General features: G+C 36.6%; 2 pseudogenes; both read left to right on the forward strand.

Moving 5' to 3' along the window:
* Nucleotides 1-203: 203 nt before the first annotated feature.
* LOC131174647 (wall-associated receptor kinase 3-like) lies at nt 204-9,598 on the forward strand (annotated as a pseudogene).
* A 629-nt stretch (nt 9,599-10,227) lies between these two features.
* Nucleotides 10,228-13,992, forward strand: LOC131174755 (wall-associated receptor kinase 2-like; annotated as a pseudogene).
* Nucleotides 13,993-15,528: the final 1,536 nt, after the last annotated feature.

Below are 15,528 nucleotides of genomic sequence, written 5' to 3' on the forward strand. Positions count from 1 at the left end.
GAAGAGGAATACATCGATAATTAATTACTATGGACAATGACTAGGAATAGTTTCATATACCTAACATTGTTCAAAAAGCAACTCTAGATTAAGACAATGTTATTGACCCTCATACTCAACCTCAAGAAGTTGTTCCAGAAGAGCAAACTTTATAGCCTCAAGAACCATCGCCATTATGGAGGTCCACTAGAGAAAGGAGAAATATGATTCCGAATGATTATATTGTGTTTCTCCAAGAACATGATGTTGATGTTGGTGTGATGGAAAATGATCCAATCAATTTCCGTCAAGCCATGGAAAGTTCCAATTCTGAAAAGTGGAAAGATGCCATGAATGAAGAAATTAAGTTTATAAAAGATAAAGACGTATGGGATCTTGTCCCATTGCCTGAAGGTATGAAACCCATTGGTTGTGAATGGATATTTAAAACCAAGAGGGATTCAAAGGGCAATGTGGAGAGGTACAAGGCACGTCTTATTGCTAAAGGCTTTACACAGAAAGAAGACATCGATTATAAAGAGACTTTCTCTCCAGTTTCATTGAAAGACTCTTTTAGGATTATAATGGCATTAGTGGCATATTTTGATCTTGAGCTACATCAGATGGACGTTAAGACAGCGTTTCTCAATGGCGACATTGATGAGACAATTTATATGGTGCAACCAGAAAACTATGTATCAGGTGATGCAAAGTCAATGGTTTGTAGATTAAAAAAAAATCCATCTATGGGCTTAAGCAGGCGTCTCGTCAATGGTATTACAAATTTCACCAAGTCATTGTCTCATTTGGTTTTGAGATGAATTTGGTTAATGATTGTATATACCACAAATTGAGTGGGAGTAAGCATATTTTCTTGGTTTTATATGTCGATGACATATTGCTTGCCAACAACGATATAAGATTATTGCACGAGACCAAGAGATTTCTAGCAAGAAAGTTTGAGATGAAAGATCTTGGTGATGCAACTTTTGTATTAGGGATCTAGATACATCGGGATCGCTCTCAAGGTATCCTTGGATTATCCCAAAAGGCTTATATCGAAAAGGTTCTCAAGAGATATGGCATGCAAGATTGTAAACCAGTTGATACCCCTGTGGCTAAAGGAGACAAGTTCAGTTTTGGACAATGCCCTAAAAATGCTTTCGAGGAAAAAGAAATGCAAAAGGTTCCTTATGCATCAGTAGTTGGAAGTCTAATGTATGCTCCGGCTTGTACGCGTCTAGATATTGCGTACATAGTTGGAGTGTTGGGCAGATATTTAAGCAATCCAGGAATGGATCATTGGAAAGCAGCAAAACGAGTCATGCGGTATCTACAAAGAACAAAACATTACATGCTCACATATAGAAGGTCGGATAAGTTAGAGATCATTGGGTATTCAGACTCTGACTTTGCAAGATGTCAAGATAGCATGAAATCTACATCAGGCTATATCTATTTGCTTGGTGGAGGAGCTATCTTGTGGAAGAGTGCTAAATAGACAATCATAGCTTTTTCCACCATGGCACCTGAGTTTATAGCATGCTATTAAGGCATATAATCATGGAATATGGTTGCAAAACTTTGTCATTGGGCTACAAATTATAGATGGAATAGAAAGACCACTTAAGATTTTCTATGACAATAAGTCAGCAGTCTTGTATTCCAATAACAAGAGGAGTTCAAGTAAGTCAAAGCACATAGACATTAAATTCCTAGTTGTTAAAGAAAGAATTCAAAGTGGTCAGGTGTCTATAAAGCATATTGGCACAAACTTCATGGTCGCAGATCCGTTTACTAAGGGATTGCCACCCAAGGTCTTTCATGGGCATACTGCTCATATGGGTGTCATGTCTTTTGAGGATATTCAGTTTTAGAGGGAATTTGTATTTTTACTTTTCTATTATAGACACATTTTTAGTTTTCAGTTTATGGATATTTTGAGGATATTTTTTGCAGAAATAAAATTTCTTTTAGTTATTCACACTTTGATTTTGGTATGGTTTGATCTCATAAGGTTTAAAGTGGACCAGTAGAAAATAGACATGTTCAGATCACAATGCATGTAATTTTCATGCTACACATCCATACTTGATCTATGTCATTTGATTATGTTAGTAAACATGATTAGGGATGGACTTAGTTATGACATGAGTAACGAAAGTTGCCTTAGTTCTATGTTGGCCTAATTGATGGACAAGATTGTTTGGAAATGCCTTTGAATCATGATAGTAAAAGTTTGAGCTCATAAGGTTATATTATGACATATAATTATAAAGTAATATAGATATATAAGATTAACAATAATTATATGTTATGTCTATCATAAAAGGCTTAGCCCAAATAGTAAAAGAGATATAATTTGGTTAAAATTAAGATGGGCCTAAATTATGTCATAAAGTATGGGTTTAAATGTGTAGATACTCTATATATAGTTTCTAATTTTATGATAGGCTAAATTAGAAATAGGAAAAATATATCCAGATATAAAAGGGTTATGGTCCCCATATTATAGGCACGATTCTTTTCTAACATCCCATCATTAAAAAAGATAGAATTCTTTCTCTTGATCGTGCATATCAATTTGGAAGACCTAGAATTGCACAACCGCAAAATTTTATCGGTATCATGGATTCAAGTACGCTTCCGCATTCTGTTTAATTTATTAATGATTTGGCATGATGGATTATGGCTAGATGGAATCTAAGGTTTCTACAACAATTTGGGTTTCTACAATAATTGCCAGATGGAAATTCTTAATGGGCTATACTATACAAATGTCACAACATATAGTTTCGACAACTATAAAAAGGTGCAAGAATTCAATCCCTGCACCTATGCCTTCATTGTAGAAGATGAAAAATACGACTTCTCTTCTGAATATCTCAAGAATATCCCAGAAGATACGGAGTTCACGATAGTTCTTGAATGGTCAATTGATAACAATACACTAAGCTCTCTGTGCAAGGATAATGTCGAGAGTTATCAACCAGACAAAGTTTCTGGATATCGTTGCCGATGCAAGAAAGGCTATGAAGGGAATCCATATCGTGGTTGCCGAGGTATCTCCAAATACTGTGTAGAATTCAATTACATATAACTCTCTTTTTTTTGTTATTTTCATGATCTACTGTTTATTTCTTGTCATGATATATTTTTTTTAATAATTAAGAAATTTGGGTACTTTAAAATTTTGCATAATATAAGCTTCATTTTCTAGAATTAATGACTTGTAGACACCAACGAATGCAATCATCCAAATAACTGCTCACATATATGCATTGATTTGGAGGGAAGTTATAGCTGCGATTGCCCGAAGGGATACTATGGGGATGGGAGAAAAGACGGACAAAGTTGCACAGCTTCTCAATTTCCACTTAACAAGATAATTATTGGTAAATTTTCTATACTTGAATCTCGTTTTAAAATCTATTTACACACAGTGATGAATTCAATATGTAATGATTTTATCTTGATTCGTTTACAGGTGTTAGCATAGGCTTTATAGTCCTGTTTGTTGCTAGCTCTTGGCTTTACTTGGTTTTGTTATTTTTGTGGCTTTGAAATTTGGATATATTTTTTCATAGACTTGAATTGTGATCCAACCCAAAAGTTTCGCGCTCCGACCCGATTGGTATAAAATGTGAGATCTGTGGTGGCGGCGGAGGGTATGGGTATTCTACCCTTTGCGGTAGAGTTGTGAGATATTCAGGAAACACACTGGGGTTAGGGTTTGAGAGTTCTGATTGATTGTATCTTTCTTTTTCATCATAGTGAAACTTTTTCTCTTGTCTTGCCCATGGACGTAGACCTTACGGTTGAACTACGTTAAATCCTATGTTATTCTTCTTCTCTTTTCAATACTGTGTGATTGTGCAATTTGAGTGTGTGCCTTAGATTTGCGTGCTTATTATAACAAATTGGTATCGAAGCTTTGTGTGCAAAACCTAGGGTTTACAGATGGCTTCGTCTTCAACGAAGTATGAGATGGAGAAGTTTGATGGTGGATCGAGTTTCAGTTTGTGGAAGATTAAAATTAAATCTTCCTTGATCCTACAAGGTTTATGAAAGGCAATCGAGGATAACTTTCCAGAAGATATGAAAGAGGTGGAGAAGGCTGATCTAAAGGAGAGAGCCTAGAGTATGATTTTCATGAGCGTAACTGATAATGTCCTATGTGAGATTGCCGGTGAAAGCTCAACATCTGCGGCATGGAAGAAATTAGAGGAGTTATACTCTGCCAAATCGCTGACCAACTGCTTGTATCTGATGAAAAGGCTTTACAATATGAGAATGAGCGAAGGTAAGCCCATTAAAAAATATCTGGATGAATTCAATTCAATCATTATGGACCTGAAGAATATTGATATAGAGATTGATAGTGAGGATCAAGCCCTTATTGTGTTATATTCTTTACCACCCACCTATGAAACTTTTATTGATACTCTGTTATATGGGAAAGACAGTATTTCACTAGACGACGTTAGTAATTCTCTAAAATTGAAGGAGTTGAAAAAGAAATTTCCAGATAATAGATAAAGATTTGAGGGGGAAGATTTGATGAGTAGGGAAAGAACACATTCAAGAGAGGGTTCTTCCAGCAGGAAGAAATCTAAGGCCAGATCTAAGTTAAGAATAAAAAAGGCCAACTATTTTGAGTGCGGGGAGCAAGGTCACTATAGGAGAGACTGTCCCAAGTTGAAAAATAAAAAGGGAAAGCAATCAGAAACTTCTGCGAATGTGGTTGATAGTTTTATTGATTCTGATGGTGATGACAGTGCTGGAGAAATTTTATCCGTGAGTTTAGATCATGGACAAAATTCCTAGATTCTTGATACTGGTGCTACTTGTAACATGTGTCCACATAGAAATTGGTTTGTCACTTACAAATAGATGAGTGGCAAGGTGTTTCTAGGCAATGATCGTGCATTATCTGTTGAAGAAATTGGTAACATCAGATTGAGAATGTTTGATGGCTTTGTCATAACTATAGAGTTTTGGCATGTTTCAGGACTAAAGAGGAACCTGATTTCTCTTGGGACACTTGACTCTCATGGATTCAGATACCGTATAGAGAATGGAGTTCTCAAAGTGTGCAAGGGCTCTATGGTACTCAGGAAGAGCAGTTTGATTTTAGGATTGTATTTTCATCAGGGCAGTACAGTTTCAGGGGAAACTGCAGTAGCATCCGGAAGCAATAATTAGAATCAGACTCAATTGTGTCATATGCATCTTGGTCATATAAGTGAAAGAGGATTATTTGGGTTAAGCAAGCGAGATTGGTTGGATGGGCAAAAAATAGAATCTATGGACTTTTTTGAACACTGTGTCTTTGGAAAACAGACCAGGGTGAAGTTCGATAAAAGGGTAGTGCGCAAGACCAGAGGGACGGTGGATTATATCCAATCAGATCTATGGGTCCCTAACAAAATTCCTTCCAAGAGTGGTGCCAGGTACTTCATGACTTTGATTGATGATTACTCTCGAATGAGGCATTTTCAACCTTTGTAAAGTGGAAGACGATGATTAAGAAACATATTGAAAAGAAGGTCAAGCATTTTAGAACTGATAACGGGTTGGAATTTTGTAATCGTGAGTTCGATGCATTCTGCAGTAATGAAGGTATTGTGAGACATCGCACTTATTCAAGGACACCACAATAGAATGATATTGCAGAATGCATGAACAGAACACTTTGTGACAAAGCACGAAGCATGCTTTCACATTCAAGATTGAAAAAGGATTTCTGGGCTGAAGCAATTAATACAGCCTGTTTCTTGGTTAATAGATCTCCATCTACAGCTATTAATTGTAAAACTCCTTTTGAGATCTGGCTCCATTCACCTGCTGATTACTCTCAGCTAAGAGTATTTGGTTGCCCTGCTTATGCTCATGTGAGAGATGGTAAGCTTGAGCCGAGGGTAAGAAAATGGATATTTTTAGGGTATGCATCTGGAGTGAAAGGTTACAGGTTGTGGTGCAATGATCCAAAGTCTCCAGGATTAATTATCAGCAGGGATGTGACATTTAATGAGTCTACTTCATTGGATAGTCAGAGGGAGAAGTCAATAGTATAATCAGATCACGGTGTCAGAGAACAGGTGGAGCTTGATATTGATACTTCAATAGTTCAGTCCAGTGATTCAGAGGATAAGGTGCAAGATCCTAATCAACAAGAGGATGCACCTGAGCAACAGCAACAGGAACTATATAGCATTGCAACTGGTAGAGAGAGAAGACAGATTAGACCACCGCAGAGATATGCATATGCAGATCTAGTTGCGTTTGCCTTGTCAGTTGCTGAAATAGTTGATGTGCATGAACTCAACAATTATAGAGAAGCTATTTCTTATTCAGATATAGATCAATGGGTCGGTACTATGAGTGAAGAAATTGAATCTCTTCACAAGAATCAAACTTGAGAGCTTGTAACATTGCCTAAGGGATAAAAAGTGGTAGGTTACAAACGGGTGTTCAAGAATAAGGAAGGCACTCCAAGAGTTGAAGCACCTTGATATAAGGCACGGTTAGTAGTAAAAGGTTTTACTCAGAGGGAGGGGATTGACTTTAATGAAGTGTTTTCTCTAGTTGTGATGCACAGTTCTATCAGAGTCTTACTTGCTATGGTTGCTCTTCATGATCTAGAGCTTGAGCAAATAGATGTGAAGACAATATTTTTGCATGGTGAGTTGGAGGAGCAAATTTATATGAGTCAGCCTGAGAGATTTGTTATTCCAGGTATGGGAAACCGTATTTGCTTGCTTAAGAAACCTTTATATGGTCTGAAACAGTCTCCTAGACAGTGGTACAAAAGATTTGATACATTCATGATTCGTAATGGCTTTAATCGTAGTTCATATGATAATTGTGTGTATCATAAGAAGCTTTTAGATGATTCCTTTGTTTATTTGTTGTTGTATGTTGATGACATACTTATTGCTGCTAAAAGCATGTCACAAATTAACATTCTGAAAAAGCAGTTGAGTGATGAGTTTGAGATGAAGGATTTGGGTGCTGCAAAAAATATATTGGGAATGGAAATTACCAGGGATAGAAGTGTTGGGAAACTTTTCTTGTCTCAATAGGCTTATGTTGAGAAAGTGCTTAAGCGTTTCAACATAAATAATGCTAAGCCTGTGACTGTTCCGTTTGTTGCCCATTTTAAGTTATCTGCAGACATGTCACCAAAAACAGATGAGGAGATGGAGCACATGTCTAGTGTTCCCTATTCGAGTACTGTTGATAGTATCATGTATGCTATGGTATGCACCCGACTGGACATTTCACATGCAGTGAGTGTTGTGAGTAGATACATGGCATGTCTTGGGAAAGAGCATTGGCAGGCAATGAAATGGATTTTGAGGTATTTGAAGGGTACTACAGATGTTGGTTTGACATTGACAGGGCCAAGATGAGTGATTCAGTTGTTGGCTATGTAGATTCAGATTTTATAGGGGACTTAGACAATAGGAGATCTTTGACAGGTTATTTGTTTACTATTTTTGGAAGTGCTATCAGTTGGAAGGCAACATTGCAAGCTACAGTTGCTTTGTCTACCACAGAGGCTAAATATATGGCCTTAGTAGAGGTAGTAGAGGAGGTTTTATAGTTACAAGGTTTGGTGGGTGATCTTGAATTGATACATAACAAGGCAACAATGTTTTGTGACAGCCAGAGTGTAATACATCTCACAAAGAATCAGATCTACCATGAGCAAACTAAGCACATTGATGTCAGATATCACTTCATTCGGGATATTGTATCTCAGGGGACTATAGTTATGCAGAAAGTCTCTACATGTGATAATCCAGCAGATATGATGACCAAGGGAGTCCTAGTCAGCAAGTTTAGGCATTGCCTAGACTTGGTTGGTGTTTGTAGTGCTCAGTAATGCCCTTATGAGGGCATATGGCAAGACAGAGTATTTGTGATTATTTTGTTGATGATAGAAGAAATTCAAGCCAAGGGGAAGAATTGTTATTTTTGTGGCTTTGAAATTTGAATATATTTTTTCATGGACCCGAATTACGACCCGACTCAAAAGTTTTGCGCTGCGACCCAATTGGGATAAAAAGTGAAATCTGTGGTGATGGCAGAGGGCACGAGTTAATAGGCCCGGACTCGAAGCCCAACATTGATCTCTTTAGGGGTGAGGGGGCAACGCCCCCGCGATATAGACCAGTATAAATATTGTAATATTTTATCCTTTGCAGTAGAGTTGTGAGATATTAGGGAAACACACTAGGGTTAAGGATGGAGAGTTCTGATTGATTGTATCTTGCTTTTTCATTATAATGAAACGTAGGCTTTATGGTTGAACCACGTTAAATCCTATGTTATTTTTTTTTTTTTCAATACTGTAATTCTGCAATTTGTGTTTGTCTTAGATTTACGTGCTTGTTATAACAGGTTTTAAAGCAGATAAAGCTCATCAAACTTAAAGAGAAATTCTTCAGGGAAAATGGCGGGTTTATCTTGCGACAGAAATTCTCTGGACAACAAGGAAACCCTGATATGGCTAAAATCTTTATGGATGAAGAGTTGAAGAAGGCCACCAACAATTATGATGAGAGCACCATCGTGGGGAAAGGAGGTTTGGCACTGTTTATAAGGGAATTTTAGCTGACAACAGATAAGTTGCCATCAAGAAATCAATATCTGTTGATCAAAACCAAATCGAACAATTCATTAATGAGGTGGTGGTGCTGTCCCAAATTAACCAAGGGAATGTGGTCAAGCTCTTGGGTTGTTGTTTAGAGACTCAAGTCCCTCTGCTAGTTTATGAATTCATCTCCAACGGTACGGTCTTTGATTACGTACGTGACCAAAGAAATGCATCAGCTTTCTGTTGGGACATCCGTCTGAGGATAGCAGCAGAAACTGCAGGAGCTCTATCTTATTTGCATTCTGGAGCTTCTGTACCAATCATCCATAGAGATGTGAAGACTACTAACATCCTCTTAGATGCTAAATACACTGCAAAAGTGTCTGATTTTGGAGCTTCAAGATTGGTTTCACTAGATGAAACTCAGCTATCTACGATGGTGCAAGGAACTTTGGGATACCTGGACCCAGAATACTTGCGCACAAGTCAAGTGACTGAGAAGCGATGTCTATAGCTTTGGAGTAGTACTTATGGAGCTACTAACGGGTACGAAAGCACTTTCTTTTGATCGGCCTGAGGAGGAGAGAAGTCCAGCGATGCATTTTCTTTCTTCAATGAAAGAGGGTAAATTGTTTGAAATTCTTGAGAAGCATATTGTGAATGAGGGAAAGAAAGAGCAGGTACTGGAAATGGCTCAGCTGGCGAAACGATGCTTGAGTTTGAAAGGGGAGGAAAGGCCTCCTATGAAGGAAGTAGCAATGGAACTGGAAGGCCTCCACAGGATGAAGATGCATCCATGGGTGGCAGTGAATACAGAGGAAACAGAGTACTTGCTGGCCAGAGAGGAATCCAGTGCTTTTGGTGATGGGGACGGATACACTGCATCGAGTGCTGGGATTGATAGCATGAAGGACCATTTAACTGTATCAATTGGTGGTGGCAGATGAATTTAATTGTACATGGAAATATCAAACCGAGACAATTGCTTGATTAATCGTAGTTTATTTATTTTTATCAGAGAATCGTAGTTTACTATAAATTAATATTATAATAGCTCATATATATGTATGGATCCAATAAAAAAAAAAAAGAAGTATCCAACAAAATGATGGGGGCTGGGTGAATTCCACAATGAAACTCTCTAGACAACAAGGACCTTGTGATTTTGTCAAAAATTTTCACTGCCGAAGAGTTGAAGAAAGCCACCAGCAACTACGACGAAAGCACCATCCTTGGAAGAGAAGGCTTTATGGTGGTCATTAGTTAATAAATAAATTTGTGATTTGTGTCATAAGATTGTGCATGAATTTGGCTAATTTAATTCCTATGACATTTGTCAACAATTTCGATTTCAAATTGCCGTGGCATTTTTTTTTTCTTTGTGGGAGATATTAAAAGTTAAATTCAACACCTAACAATTTAAAAATAACTCTAATATCATTAAAATAAAATTTATTAATAAATATTATATTAATTTTATTATGCTGTCCAAACTATTGACATTCATCCATTGACTTGTCTTGCGAGCTATTGTTTTTTAATTTTTTTTTCTTGCAATTACCTTTAATTGAGTATGAAAATTTCCACTTGATATAACCACATGGCCACAAACGCCACCGACGAGCTGGGAAATTATATTAAACTCCATTTGACTGTCTATAAAAAGAACTGCGAACTTGCTTTAATTTGGAAAAGTCTCAAAGAAAATTGTAGCAGTTCTTGGCGGCTTGACACCATGGGTTTCCTTGCTTTGCTTATGGTGGTTGTGCTATTATCAGCTATTGAAGCGCCAGCAGCAGCCCAAGATAGGCTTCACTGCTCTGATCGTTGTGGAAATTCAACCATTCCATACCCTTTTGGCTTAGACGGCTGTAATCTAAGCCCGGAGTTCCTCATCACCTGCAATGATAGTTTCAACCCTCCGCTGCCATTTCTGAGGAAATCAAATATCAAGGTAAAAAACATAACTCTAGATGGCAAGTTGGAAATCGTCACAATTGCAGCCCGAGATTGCTACAATCAATCAGGCGCACGACAGCCGGGATTCCGACGACGGATCCTCTCTTTGTCAAATTTCACCATCTCAAAATCCCAAAACAAGTTCACGGTTATTGGCTGTGACAGTTATGCATACCTCCAAGGCTTTCGAGATGGGAAATTGTATAGCTCCGGGTGCATGTCAGTCTGTGCTGAACGTGAATTCGTGGACGATAATTCTTGCTCCGGCAGTGGGTGTTGCCAGATAGAGATTCCCGACGGACTGTACCGCGCAAATGTCACTGCATACAGCTTCAATAATCACACCAATGTCTCGGATTTCAACCCCTGTACTTATGCCTTCATTGTAGAAGATAGCAAATTTAATTTCTCCTTCAAATACCTTCAAAATATATCAAATACTGCAGAATTCCCAATGGTTCTTGATTGGGCAATCGAGGACAACAACACAAACGCCTGTAAGGACCATGCCCAAAGTTATCAGCCCCCTGGCAACATTTCGGGGTATCGCTGTGAATGCAAGGCTGGTTACCAGGGGAACCCATACGTTGGATGCCAAGGTATTTCAATTATTACTACATAAACTCACTACAATTTTAATTCTAGAAAATATAAAGAATATATAAGTTTTATTCTTGCTGGATTAATTATCACCAAAATCAATTGAGAGTACCTTAATTGTAATCAAATTAAAGTTGAATTTTGTACAAAAGAAGGGAAATTGAGGAAAGTTGAATTTTGAAACTTGTCCATTCCTAAGTGGAGAGGTGAACTTGTTATTACGTAGCTAGGCTTTGAAAGAATATAATTTATTTATCTACCTGGTATTTAAATTAATGATAATTTATAATTTAGTTATCAACACAAAAATCACAGTTTTTTTTTTTAATTTTTTAAAGAAAAATAAGTTAATCCTTATATTTTCTATTAATTAAATAGTTATTCCATTAAAAAATTAAAAGTAGCTGTAACAATCTATGTATATCATATTTCACATTTTGTAATAATTTAGTCTTTATAATTTTAATATTTGTAACAATTTAATTTTTTTTAATTTGGATTGACCACTTCAATTTAAGATTAACAGTAAATTTTTACAGAAAAAATCATTCTGCTAACAAAACATGCCTCAAAAATTAATTTGTTTCTTATTAAAAATAGATAAACTAAATTACAAATTTTTGTCCTATTTTGAGAACTGAATTGTAAAATATCCTTAAATTAATAAACTTATTCTATCAATAATGATAATAATAGTGTGATTAGCTGTTCTCCACTTTTAAAGATGTAGAAAAACAAAAGTTTTTAAGTTCAAGTTTCCACCGATATTATTTACTATTTGTGAGATTTATAAATTTTACAGATAGAATCATTAGTATGAAATACTACTTTCTATTATATAAGAATTATAATAGTTTCATTTGAAATAAATTATTTATAAGAAAAAAATTAAAATAAATCTCACCCTATCATCTATTTTTTTGAAAATGATTTTTTTTAAATTAAAAAAATTAACTTTTTAATTTCAAATTTAAGAATTGACAAAAAAAATTTTTTTTTTTTAAATGAAATTGTTACTTTTCATTGTATATTCAATAATTATTACTCGTCACATTGAATATCCTCAAAAAAAAAAATTGACTTAATCCATATAGATTGAAAATATAATTTACTTATTTTATAATTTATTTATGACTTTGTTGTGTAAAACTTGATTACTTGCAGATATCAATGAATGCGAAAATGAAAATGAGTGCACAGATAAATGCACTAACACGGATGGAAACTATACATGCTCTTGCCCGAAGGGATACCATGGCGATGGAAGAAAGGATGGACAAGGTTGCACTCCCAATCAATTGTCACTTGTTAAAATCACTCTAGGTATTTACCAAATCTTTTCCTCAATTTCAACAGTCTTATATACAGAGTCCATGAATTAAACAATGTTCTAAATCGCTTTAACTATAGGTGTTGGCGTAGGCCTTACAGCCTTGGTTGTTATTGCCTCCTGGCTTTACTTGGTCTCCAGGAAACGAAAGCTCATCAAGCTAAAGGAAAAATTCTTCCAGCAAAATGGTGGCGCCATCTTACAACAGAAACTTTCTAGACGAGAAGGAACCCCTGATCACACAGCAAAAATCTTCACAGCAGAGGAGTTGAAGAAGGCCACCAACAATTATGATGAGAGTACAATAATTGGCAAAGGAGGTTTGACTTTGTTTATAAAGGAATTTTAACAGATAACAGACTAGTTGCCATTAAGAAGTCAATAATAGTTGATGAAAAGCAAATTGAGCAATTCATTAACAAGGTGGTCATGTTGTCCTAAATTAATCACAAAAATGCGATTAGGCTCTTAGGTTATTGTTTAAAGACTCCAGTCTCATTACTACTTCATGAATTCATCACCAATGGTACCCTTTTCAATTGCAAACGCAATGAAAGCAAAACTCTCTCCTCGGAGACTCGTCTAAAGATATAGCTACAGAAATGGCAAGACTATTGTCCTATTTGCATTCAACTTCTATGCCAATCATCTAATGAGATGTCAAGACTGCCAACATACTCATAGATGCTGATTACACAATAAAAGTGTTTGATTTGAAGCTTCAAGGTTGCTTCCACTGGATGAAACTGAGTTATTTACTATGGTGCACGGAACTTGGGAATACTTAGAACCAGAATACCTACACACAAGTTAATTGACTTATAAGAGTGATGTGTATAGCTTTGGAGTAATACTTTGTGGAGCTATTGACAAGTATGAAGGCACTTTGCTTTGATCGTCCTAGGAATAAGAGAAGTCTGACTATGTCTTTTCTTTCTTCTATGAAAGAAGGAAAATTGTTTGAGGTTCTTGATAGTTGTATCATAAATCAAGGAAAGGAAGAGTAGATAGAGGAAGAGGCGAGGCTAGCCACTCGTTGCTTAAGATTGAAAGGGGAGGAGAGGCCCTCTATGAAGGAAGCTGCAATGGAATTAGAGGGCCTAAAAATGATGGAAGTGCATATATGGGCTGAAGTAAACCCAGAGGAGACAGAGTACCTGCTTGGTGAGAAATCCAACGATTTTGGTCATGGAGATGATAGCACTGCAAGTGCTGGCTATGATAGCATGAAAAACCATGTGATTTTATCAGTAGGTGATGGTAGATGACTTTTTTTTTTTACTATTTTGTATGTCAGTGTGCATTATGTCCATTACCAGCTTGTGGATAAAATGACCATTGCTTGCATTGGCTTGTCTTTATTCTTCAATTTCCACTATAATTGCCTTTTACCCCTGCCTATAGAATTTTACATCAGATCCCTAGTTTAGTGAAACGACTGGAATCAGTGTTGGATTTTAAACTTTAAGTGAATTGTTTATTAAAATATATATTTGTTATTTTTTGTGGCTTTGAATTTTGGGATATGTTTTTTTCATGGACCCGAATTGTGACCTGACTCTAAAGTTTCGCACTGCGACCCGATTGAGATAAAAAGTGAGATCTGTGATAGTAGCGGAGGGCATGGGCTGATAGGCTTGGGCTTGAAACCCACCACTGATCTCCTTGGGGGTGTAGGTGCAAAGCCCCTGCCGTATGGACCAGTATAAATATTATAATATTCTATCCTTTGCGGTAGACTTTTGAGATATTCGGGAAACACACTGGGGTTAGGATTTGAGAGTTCTGATTGATTGTATTTTACTTTTTTTATCATAGTGGAACTTTTTTCTCTTATCTTGCCCGTGGGCGTAGACCTTACGGTTGAACCACGTTAAATCCTGTGTTATTCTTCTTCTCTTTTCAATACTGTGTGATTGTGCGATTTGTGTGGGTCTCTTAAATTTGCGTACTTGTTATAACAAACTGGTATTAGAGCTTTGTGTGCAAAACCTATGATTTACAGATGGCGTCGTCTTCAACGAAGTATGAGATGGAGAAGTTTGATGGTGAATCGAGTTTTAGTTTGTGGAAGATTAAAATTAAATCTTCCTTGATCCTACAAGGTCTATGGAAAGTAATCGAGGATAACTTTCCAGAAGGTATGAAAGAGGCGAAGAAGGTTTATCTAAAGGAGAGAGCCTTGAGTGCAATTTTTATGAGTGTAACTAATAATGTCATACGTTAGATTGCTGGTGAAAGCTCAGCATCTGTGGCATGGAAAAAATTAAAAATTAAAGGAGTTGTACTCTGCCAAATCACTGACCAACTGCCTGTATATGAGGAAAAGGCTTTACAATCTGAGAATGAGTGAAGGTACGCCCATTAAAGAACATCTAGATGAATTGAATTCAATTATTATGGACCTGAAGAATATTGATATTAAGATTGATAGTGAGGATCATGCCCTTATTGTGTTATGTTCTTTGCCACCCCTTCTATGAAACTTTTGTTGATACTCTATTGTATCGGAAAGACAGTATTTCGCTAGACGATGTTAGTAATTCTTTAAAATCGAAGGAGTTGGAAAAAAATTTCCAAATAATAGAGAAAGATTTGAGGGGAAGGTTTGGTGAGCAGGGGAAGAACACATTCAAGGGAGGGTTCTTCCAGCAGGAAGAAATCTAAGGCCAGATCTAAGTCAAGAATAAAAAAGGCCAACTGTTTTGAGTGCGGGGAGCAAGGTCACTATAGGAGAGACTGTCCCAAGTTGAAAAATAAAAAGGAAAAGTAGCCAGAAAGTTCTGCGAATGTGGTTGATAGTTTTATTGATTCTAATGGTGATGACAGTGCTGGAGAAATTTTATTCGTGAGTTTAGATCATGGACAAAATTCCTGGATTCTTGATACTGGTGATACTTATAACATGTGTCCACACAGAAAATGGTTTGTCACTTACAAACAGATGAGTGGCAAAGTGTTTCTGGGCAATGATCGTGCATTATCTGTTGAAGAAATTGGTCACATCAGATTGAGGATGTTTGATGGTGTTGTCAGAACTATAGAGTGTTAGCAT

Source organism: Hevea brasiliensis, chromosome 16, assembly GCF_030052815.1.
Source record: "Hevea brasiliensis isolate MT/VB/25A 57/8 chromosome 16, ASM3005281v1, whole genome shotgun sequence".
NCBI lineage: Eukaryota > Viridiplantae > Streptophyta > Magnoliopsida > Malpighiales > Euphorbiaceae > Hevea > Hevea brasiliensis.